The sequence below is a fragment of the Phodopus roborovskii genome, unplaced genomic scaffold (assembly GCF_943737965.1).
Source record: "Phodopus roborovskii unplaced genomic scaffold, PHOROB, whole genome shotgun sequence".
In the NCBI taxonomy this organism is placed as follows: domain Eukaryota; kingdom Metazoa; phylum Chordata; class Mammalia; order Rodentia; family Cricetidae; genus Phodopus; species Phodopus roborovskii.
The window spans coordinates 10,227,182-10,238,068 of NW_026126470.1; the positions used below are offsets into that span (position 1 = coordinate 10,227,182).

At 33.8% G+C, this 10,887-nt stretch overlaps 1 pseudogene; it reads left to right on the top strand.

The window, feature by feature from the left end:
- Positions 1–2,330: 2,330 nt before the first annotated feature.
- LOC127227319 (iron-sulfur cluster assembly 1 homolog, mitochondrial-like) lies at positions 2,331–10,333 on the top strand (annotated as a pseudogene).
- Positions 10,334–10,887: the final 554 nt, after the last annotated feature.

The window sequence follows — 10,887 nt, forward strand, 5'->3', positions numbered from 1 at the left end:
CTTTGTAGAATATTCTGTTTTCTTAGATAAACAAAATGAAAGTTCACCCATGGGAATTTATTATGCACACAGTAAAATGAGGTTGCATGGTAAAATTAGTTCCACAATTAAGTTCAGCTTCACAAATTTTTCTTTCAATGAGAGAAGTGTGTTTTATACTTTTATGAGCTTGGTAATAGATTCCTTCTCATGGACATCATGAAACTCTTTACATTTTTAGCAATACAAATAGTGTATGAATTCACAGAGAATGAATTTTGACTAAATATAAATGTTTAGAATTAAGAAAAAATAAAGATGACTTTTGATGGCATGATAAAACAGAATGAGATATCATAAGAGAATATAATATACTATTATTAACCAAAATCTTAAATAATTAAAAGTAGGGATTGGTACTTTTCCCAAATTGTGCTGCAAAAAGTGATTGCAATGATAAATCCACCACTGATTTTAAAAAATTGGACATTATTATGAAAACAAGATAATAATTTCAATTAGAATATATATATATATATATATATATATATATATATATATATATATACTGGAAGCACATAGGAAGAAGCCAAGAACAATCCCATAGCACTTTGGAATGTGATAAATTATAGGTGAGAAAAAAATTGTGAACAGAGAAAATAACACAGAGTAAGAGTGTTTGCTGCACAGGTCCAAGACATGAAAATACTTGGACTTACCCAAGATCTTTCTCAATCCTTAGAATGCACTGCATCTTTACAGCCATGACTAGTCTGCTCTATTCTGTGATGATGTTTATTTCTGGCACTCTCTTTCCTCATACATTGTCATTAACTGTGTAATAGCATAGTTGTAGTCTTCCCTTTTTTTCACTTAATGTTGTCCAATTCTAAGAAAGACTTTCATAATGTAAGCTCTTATTAATGTGTAGGAGTTTCATGAAAGTATGTTCTTTGCCAATGAATGTTTGATACCAGAAAATATGAACACTAGGATCTGAACCCTTTGAGTACTTGCAAGAATTACAAATTGGTTTACCTATTTTTGTGTGTTTACTACCAAAGCAGCTTACAAAAAAAAGTAGTGAACTTATTCCAGTCAGCCAGCACAGAGCAATGATACTTTTGCATTCCTGAAATTGCATTCATATCTAAGGTAAAATCCCATGTGTAAGTTGCCACATCATTAGCACAACTCTGTGTGCATTGTTGTAAATTTTTACCGATGTACTATTCACATGTATGACAACATAATATAGGACACAATTAATATACTCATTTGATATTCATGTATCATCTAGAAATATAATCAAAAGTGAAATTTAAAGGTGTCCTTTATAATTATTTTGAAAACAATTGTATACTTGATATTATGTTACACTTGTTACATTTCTGTCTTTGCTTACCCTACTCCAAGCATTGCTATATATGCCTCTCCATTCTCTTCCAAATTCATTGATTCCGTTTTCACTAATTGCTTTTGCATGTAATATATGTGTAAGAATAAGCGTATTTTTCTAAATATAGTGTTTTCAATGAGGCACTGTAGGTAAGTGGAAAGAAGTAAATATAGGAGAAGGGGGAAGATGAGTAAAATAAATAGAAAAATATCTGGAAAAGGCCAAAATTAAGCATGTTTTCAACTATTGAACCCTCAAATTTTATAATGCATTTAACTCCATGTGTAAATATACATTTAGAACTTTTCTCATTAAAGCTTATATAGCTCCATTCAAGAACCAATAGCATTAACAAAAAATCTAATATCAGACACAAACGATGATTTATGTAATATATGCCAGATACTAATAGATGGTGAAAAACACTAGAATATACTGCATTAATAAAACATATTTTGGTAATTACTAAAATAATGTTCTTCAAATTCTACATATAAAATAATAATATTTTTAATATTTTACCTTGCAAGATAAATATGTACCTTAAATATCTTTTCTTTTACTTGCAGATAAAATGTATTCACGTAGGTTTAGGTTTATAAGAAAGCATAATATAGACGGGCAGTGGTGGTGCATGACTTTAATCCCAGCACTTGGGAGGCAGAGGCAGGTGGATCTCTGCGAGTCTGAGGACAGCCTAGTCTACAGAGAAACCTTGTCTCGAAAACAAAAACAAACAAACAAACAAGAAAAAAAGCATAATATGATAACTTTATAAGTACATGCACATATTCTATAATCTTGGGGCATAAATTATATAGAAGGATAAGGTATATTTCTTTTGTAGGTTGCTCATTTCAGATCTTCACAATTTTCTTTGTAATTTTAAATGTCTGTTCTTCTCATTAGCAGATCCTCCCTGAGAAGTGGATGGGGTCTGCTGTGTGGGGCAATGGTCACAGGAGAGGGAGGATTGGAAGGTGAGGGAAATGGGTCAGTCTATAGAATGTAGTTTTTAAAACAAACAAAAAAATGAAAATAAATTCAAAGTCCATTCAATGCACTTTCTTTGGCCAAGATGCATGGCAAATTAGGTCGACATTGTGGATAAATGTAGAGAAATGTGTGAATTTTAAACTTCGTATTTGCAGATTTGAGAACACCTCTTCAAGCTGTCACTAAAGGTCAATAGTATGGATAGTGTCTAAACAGTGTTCATGGCTATGCAGGAGATATAGGCAGTGTGTTAATAAAGCAATTTTACTGAAATATTTGTGTGCTAATTTCCTTTATGTTGCTGAGTAAATACCATGACCAAAAGAAATTTAAGAAGGGAAAATTTCATCTGAATTAACAAATCATGAATCTCTGTTCATTGAAGCAATGCAGCTTATCGCTCTGATCTTCATGCCTTGTTCAGTCTGCATTTTATTTATAACTTACAGTAGCTGCTTTCTGAGAGGTGGCCACATGCTCAGGGATCAGAGACCTCTCTTACCGACCTTTAAACAAGAAAATGCACGATAGATTTGCTTATAGTTAACATTACCCAGGCAGTTTTTCTCTTGAGGGTCCTCATCCCATATAACTCCACCTGGTACCAAGATGATGAAAAGCAAATAGGACAGCTTGGACACATTAAACTTGGGGAGATCAACATATTATGCACTTTTGATTTTCCTTTCAGCTTGTTATTGGAAGTTTTATTAGCAGGCATTTATGAAGTAATATTTTAGAAATATTATCCAAATAATCAATTGGTATGGTGTTGTCAGTTAATGCCTCAGTGTGTGTTTTTAAACCTTAATTTATTACAGAGTTTAAGAATCAGTGAATAATTTTAAATGGTAACATGTGAAAAATTCAAATAATGTGTTACATTAGGAAAAATGAACATTGTTTTAAAATTATTCACATTGAGATGCAATCCAATATACAAATCCATTATGTTTACAGATATAATAAATGATGTAGGAAACAAGCGCAAGCAGTACTTACAAAAGCCAAACACATTTAGATGTGTTCTATGAAACTGTGGCTAAATGAGAGAACTGTAACACACAATATCAACCTACAGTAGCCTGTTACACACTCACGTGCATACATACAAATGTAACAGAATGCACATGAGCATATGAATATATATGTGCATTATTTTAGCAATAATAACTCAAGAAGAGAGTATAACTTTGGGGGAGAGATCTTTAGGGGCAAATGGAAGTAGAAAAGTGTTTGGGAAAATTCAGTGCACATCTGTAAAATTCTGAAATGAAAATAATTGAAAGTCTATGATATTGTATTAATATAGCATGCAAACATACAATTTGAGTCCTGGGTCAGTCCTAATCACAGTGTCAAATTTATCGGCATTTACATAAACCTGAAAATATGATATTATCTGTTAATATTGCATCATGCACATTGAATTATATAAATCACAAGCTCAGAAAAGTTGTCATTTTCTCCAGCGTCATTAGAGTTGTATTATTTAGTATTTATTTTGCAAATATTGCTTTCTGAACTTTACAAAGTTTATTTTAAATAATGTAAAGTTTCTAAAAATCTTAAAATATCAAGTTGTTGATAACTAGATATGAAGAAAAGATTCCTAAATTTGACATGACATCAATACAATATTGTTCACATGAAATCAAAATTATGTAAGTCTAAATTTTATGTTGTTCTACCTTGACAGTAAAAGCACAAGAAAATATTTAGAATTATCAAATGAGAATCTACTAAGTGTAGAAAAAAATTAAATCATGACTAATAAGTAAATGAATATTTATAATTTTGGACCACAATGACAGCCTACTCTGCCAAAAGTGAAATTCAAGCTTCATTTCCAGCCACCAATCTTAAGTTAATATTGTTATTTGGCATGATATCAAACTGCCTATAAAGTGGCTTCTTCTGAAATGACAGGAATAATTCAGAGCAAAATCAGTTACTAGATACAGCCTTTCATATTTATATTTAGAAGTGTAGATATGTCTATGCATGCATGCATGCGCCTGTGTGTGTGTGTGTGTGTGTGTGTGTGTGTGTGTGTGTGTGTGTATTATCTGGGGGCCAAAAGTCAGTGCCAGGTGTCTTTCTTGGTTCCTCACCACTTTATTTTTCTTAACAAGGTTTTTCTCTAAACCTGAGTACTGCTGATTGTCTCAGATAGTTAGCCAGAATATCTCAGATACTCTTTTTTCCTGCTCAAAGAATGGAATGACAGGTGCAGTTTGGCTTTTAATTGGATGTTAGAAATGCGACTACAGCCATCATTTCACTGATTGAGCCATCTCAACTACTGTTTAAAATACTAATTCAAAGTAGTGTCTGGATTTTTTTTAAATGTCAGATATTCTATCCTTATAATAAATAATATAATTTAAGTAGTGCTAATCATAGTTGATCATATATTTTATAATATATATTAAATATTATGTTTTTTAGAATCTATATGAAAATGAGATTAAAATATTTTGAAAGTAGATCATTTATTCAGAAGAGAACATAAGGAATTCCAAAAGTATAAAATAATACTAATATTAAGGAGAAGTAATCACTGGATAAAATTATGGACTGGTAAATGGAATATCAATGATTTTTGCTAAATGTGCTAATAAAAAATAATATACCATGTAGCTAATCTGAAATGATATATAATTAAATGGTATGTAATAATTATTATAATGTAATCATTATAATTAAACAATAATGGCTTCGGCATTTCCTAGTGATATTCAGAGACATTCTCATGGGAAGTCCATGTATCAGGAAGAGTTATTCCATTGACCTGGAATGGAAGACATATAGTTTGATTAAATAACAGAGGCCAATGTGCTTTAGTAAAGTAAGATGAGTTTTCATAAAGTATGACAAGGTTCAAGAGTTTACAGATCATGTAACATCTACTAGACCATTTTAGTAGTTTGATTTTACATAGAAAAAATCATATGGTCGATCTTCTCTGACTTGACATTTTAATAGAATCACTCTGGCAGTACTGGAAAATAGACTTGGGGCAAAGGTGTAAGCAAGCAGATCAGTCACAAAGATATTGCAGTAATCCCAATGAAAGATGATAGTGACTTACAGTGAACTATTAGCAGTGGCAGTAGGAGGAACTCATAGGAAATAGGCAAGAGCTGTCGGATGAATAGTTTATCAAAAGAGAAAAAGAATCATCAAAATTGGCCTGAAATGTTTCATTTGGTATTCAGTATGGACAGTAATTGATGTGGAGCAAATTTCGAAGAAAAGAAGCTTAAATCAAAATTTAGTATGGACAGTAATTGACATGGGTCAAATTGTGAAGGAAAGCAGTTTAAACCAACATTCAGAATTTTTTTTTTATTTTTTTACCATTGGGAAGCTGATAGAGACAATAAATAGTGAATTACAATTCACACTTCATTCCTAGTGACACATTGAGTAAGGAATTCACTGTACATGTGACAAGACAAGTAAGTAATCATAAATGTATACAAAAAGGTCCTCAGAGTGCCCGTTCCTTCTAATTGAGACCCATATTCAGGGGGTCTGGGTCAGTCCAGTGCTGGTTTCCTAGCTATCAGTCTGGGGATCCATGAGCTCTCCCTTGTTCAGGTCAGCTGTCACTGTGGGTCTCTGTAGCCAGGTCTTGACCCCTTTTCTTGTTACTCTACCCTCTTTGCAACTGGATTCCAGGAGTTTTGGCTCAGTGTTTAGCTGTGGGTGTCTGCTTGTTTTCCTTCAGCTAGTAGATCATGGATCAACACCTGTTACAGGAAGGGACTTTGGGAGCATATCCCCATAGACGGACACTAGACCCTACTCCAAATGACTTGATAGATTTTGATGATCTCTCCTGGATGGCCTCTCCCTCCCTCTGGAGTACATGAAAATAACAAAATTCTTTACCATAAAACTAAGCAATAGACATTAAAATATAATCACTAAAAATGAAAATTTAAATACAGTAATTTAAAACCCTGTTAGTTTCTAGGAGGAAAGTGAGATTATTTTAAGGGTGGGATCTCTGGTAGACAGATGCGAAGATCTAGTGAAAGCCATACATACAGTGTATGGACAGCATAAAGCAAATTTAGTAAGTTTAGAATCAAAACAGAATATAATACAATGTGAGTAGAGAAGGGGGCTTGAATCTGGGAAAAGCTGAATATTGTTAACATGCAAATTCTCAAAGAACTGATTAAACTGATAAAATGTTTAAATTAAACTAAAAGTTGTACAGATTAAAAGTAGAGGAAACAAATGTCCAAATGTTAGTTACCTGATTTTAAGAACCACATCTCACACACACACACACACACACACACACACACACACACACACACACGATTTACGTTTAATAATCTTGACCAATGCCAGGTGAGAGGAAAACTGAATTAGAATAAGGACTTTGTACAATTGTTAATACATGTGTCTGTCATTAAGTTATTAATTGTTAATAATGTGTCTGTCATTAAGTTATTAATTTAGATCCAAATAACCATAGAATTTACATAACTAATAAGAGATCATGAGGGATGGGAAGATCTACAATGAAACATGAAATATAGTGGGGTTTATTTTCTTGAGGTTTTTTTGTTGTTTTGTTCTGTTTCTCTGTATATCCCTGGCTATCCTGGACATCATTCTACCAGGCTAGCCTCAAAATCACAGAGGTATGCCTGCCTCTGCCTCTTCACTGCTGGGGTTAAAGTATATGTAACTGACTGATGAGTGTTCATGGCACTGAAATGTCCCTTCTGCAGTAGGAGATGGGGGAAATAAGCATATGGATAACCCAGTTTCAAATTCTGTAACCTACAACAGAGACCAGCTTTTAAAAGTAATTGTGCCATAACACCGATCTTGGGGTAGTAATCAATCAATTTTAACTAGGTGTAAGGCCTACTCCATGACATGGAACCCATACCTGACACTGCTATTGTGTAAAGGAACCAGAGAACAGGGAATTCATGGATGCTGAAGGAAAACTAACTACTTTTATTCCGTTAAAAAAAACAAAGCAACCTTAATGCCCTGTTTCTGTGCCTTTAGAACAGTGCATCACTCAACACTCATCAGAGAACTGTCTTTTAGCAGAGCATAATGAATACTGAGATCTACATCTCAACAATGTAGTGAGAATGAGAGACTTTAGAGCTCTCAGTCATAAACAAAATGTTTTATCAAATTCCTAAATCCAAGGCTCAAGAGTCTATGTGGAAGTGGATACAGTAAGGTTATAAGAGTCAAAAATGGAGGATGACTCTAAGAAAATACAGTTTTTACAAGAGAGAACTGATATACATAAACTCAGAAAAACTGTATTCATATACATAGAACTAACACAGGATCAAAACCGAAAATATCCCTGCACTGGAAATGGAATCAAGAATTCCCATGTGTAATCAAGAGACTATAAAGTGAGTATCAGTTTTCTCTTAAGAGGGTCTCTATTTTATTAGTACATTTCAAAGCAGTGATAGGTCAGTAAAGGCAAAATAGTCAAATAGGTTTAGAAGGAGGAAAGGGAAGGAGGAAATTTTGCAATTATATTATAGTTTCAAAAAATTAAAAGAAATACTTTGGATATTATAATCTACTAGTTTCAATTAAAGAAGACTGTGATTATGAGTTGGGTTCATAAAACTAAAGGGAGGCCTTGACATATACTGACTGGGATTTATAATAAGGCCAGCATTCCACTTTAGGTAAGAAATGAAGAAATACTATATGAATAGAGTTGTTTCCCTATTTTGCTCCCAAATAGTCTTTAAACATTAGAACACAAAAAGTGTGTGTGTGTGTTTGGTGTGTGTGTGTGTGTGTGTGTGTGTGTGTGTGTAGTGTAAATTTGTTCATTGGATTTGATTTTAGTTTTGGAGTTGTTTTGCATTTGTTTGCTTTGAGAGAGAGAAACTGAAGAAGGAAGGAAGGGTAAGAGAGAAAGAATGCATAGGAAGCTAAGGAGGATGAGAGAAGGTGAGGGAAGGAAAATAATGTGATCAAAACATAACTTAGGATAAAGGAATTAATAAAATCTCATTAAAATGTTGGTGTACTTTTACAAAGAAATTTTAATAATCATACACAATAGAGATTTTTAAATACATTCTCAAGAAACAATAATAATTATTATAGTTATTACAAAAACCCAAGAAGAATGCAGATATCCCCGTATTTGCTAATTTGGAACACATGAATAATTTATATTGTGCAAATATTCTGATTTGATTTGAGTTCAACTAATTAGATGTAGTGTACATATCTTCACTTCTTTATATATTTTAAGAGATTTTGGATTTTATTGTAGAAAAATATTTTATGTCTTAACAGAAAATAAAATTTTCTGAAATAAAGAACAGATTTTGTATCACAACACACATAAATACACTCAAGAATACACACACACAACCACATTCAAACTAAAATAAACTCATACACACATACTCATGCTAAAATTCCAGTCTGGAAGGAATACACATTTTTCAACAAAAAGCATGTGTAACAAAGGAAAAAGGATGACAAGTTTAAAGTCAACAAGTGATATATTTTATTTTGAGACCATTTTTCAAGAAATGAGAAAAGAATAAAATATATTCATGAATAATATTAAATATAATCACAAAATGATGCTTGTTCCTGTGAATAAGCTACCTTTTGCTAATGCATACTCTGTTGTCATTTTTTTTAGATTCTTTATTTGTGAATCAATATATACTAAAATTGCTTGCAATCTTTAACTCATTATTCAAGACACTTTTAGCATAATTTGAAGATAATTTATCTAATACCTTAAGTCATCCAGGGGACAATTTAAGGTAAAGTGTGAACTAAGTGACAATCTTCCTTTGTCTTTCAACTCATACTAAAATTCATTTGTTGTTTTTATTAGTTTGTGTCATAGTTTTTCCACTGCTCTGCTCTTGAAAGTGAATGGTCTATGACCAACCATCTTATTTTCCTGTATTATTCAATTGCATACACTTTGGAGTAATTATTGTATAGCTAAGCTTTGTTGAGTTACATTGAAATGAATATTGACAAATCCTTACCACAGAAATAATGTTTCAGAAATCTCTCAATGAAGCATTGTCAGCATTGTGAGTACAATAATTTTTGACTTTTTATTCTTTTGTAGATGCAAAATGGACTATATTTTACATTGAGGACAGTATTGGCAAATCAAGTTTCAGGAGTATGCCTTTGAAGGGATTCATTATTATGAAGGGAGTATTGGAGAAGGTAGAGCTTCTTACTTTCATTGGTGAAGAAATATATGAAAATTTCCTAATTTGGCCACACCACTAACCATCAGTGCAATGTGTCCTTTGCTATCCTTAAGGCTTGTTTTTAGTAACAAGAACACCAAGTTTTTCTGATACATTTGTGACTTAGATTCAGAAGAAAAAAAAAAAGTGTTTTTTTGTATAGGTAAATTCTCCATCATGTGGAAAATAAACAAACATACAAACACCTCAGATACGTCATTTAACAAGCAAATATGGGTGTCCATGGAGAGAGGCTGAGGCCGCGCCGAGCCTCTGGCCCAAGACAGGCTGCGGGCACCGCGACCTGGCCATATCTGCATCGTTGGTCCGGGCCATGGTGTGGGCCATGAGCAAGTGGAAGCTGCAGCCCACGCGGGCGGCGCTCACACTAACTCTCTGGGCTGTGAACAAGATAAAACAGCTTCTCAAGGACAAACCAGAGCACGTGGGTCTGAACATTGTTGTGAAAACCGGGATCTGTAACGGCCTTCTTACACCCAGGAGTATACAAAGACAAAAGGAGATTCTGATGTAGAAGTTGTTCAAGATGGGGTCAGTGTGTTCATTGAAAAGAAAGCACAGTTAACACTTTTAGGAACAGAAATGGACTATGTGGAGGACAAACTGTCCAGTAAGTTTGTTTTCAATAACCCCAACATCAAAGGAATGTGGCTGTGGTGAAAGCTTCAACATTTGAAACCTCAGGACTCCAAGATCCAGGAGAGCCGGGATCTACCTGGAAGCTTACTGAAGAAATCATGTGGTCTGGTCGTCACATGCTCAGAGTTTAATAATGTGTGCCATCTCAAAGGGAAAATAAAGTGATACATTTTGGAAATTAAACCAGTGTGCTAAGAATCCCAAAAACCTGGTATCTGTTGTCTTGGAATCTGTATCTGAGAGACCATTGGTTTCTTTGGGTCGCCTTCTGTACAGAAATTCCTACCCATCTCTTAACACAGAAATGTGCTTTGTGACCACGGATAACAAGTGTGCACCCATAGATCCAGGCAGGACAGCCGTGGGTGACAGCATAGTGGTACCTTATTACCTTCACATTTGCCATGGCCTTTTACATTTTTATTAGAAATGTGGTTATCAGGTACCTCGTTTGCCTGCCCCTCAACAGTTCTACTTCTGAGTGATGGTATCAGAGGTGGGAGCTGCCAGGCCTGGTCTCAGTCCACCTCCTAGGATGTGTTTTGCAATGGTTTGCTTAGACCTTTCAGTTGGAAGCTGTTGTGACAAGCA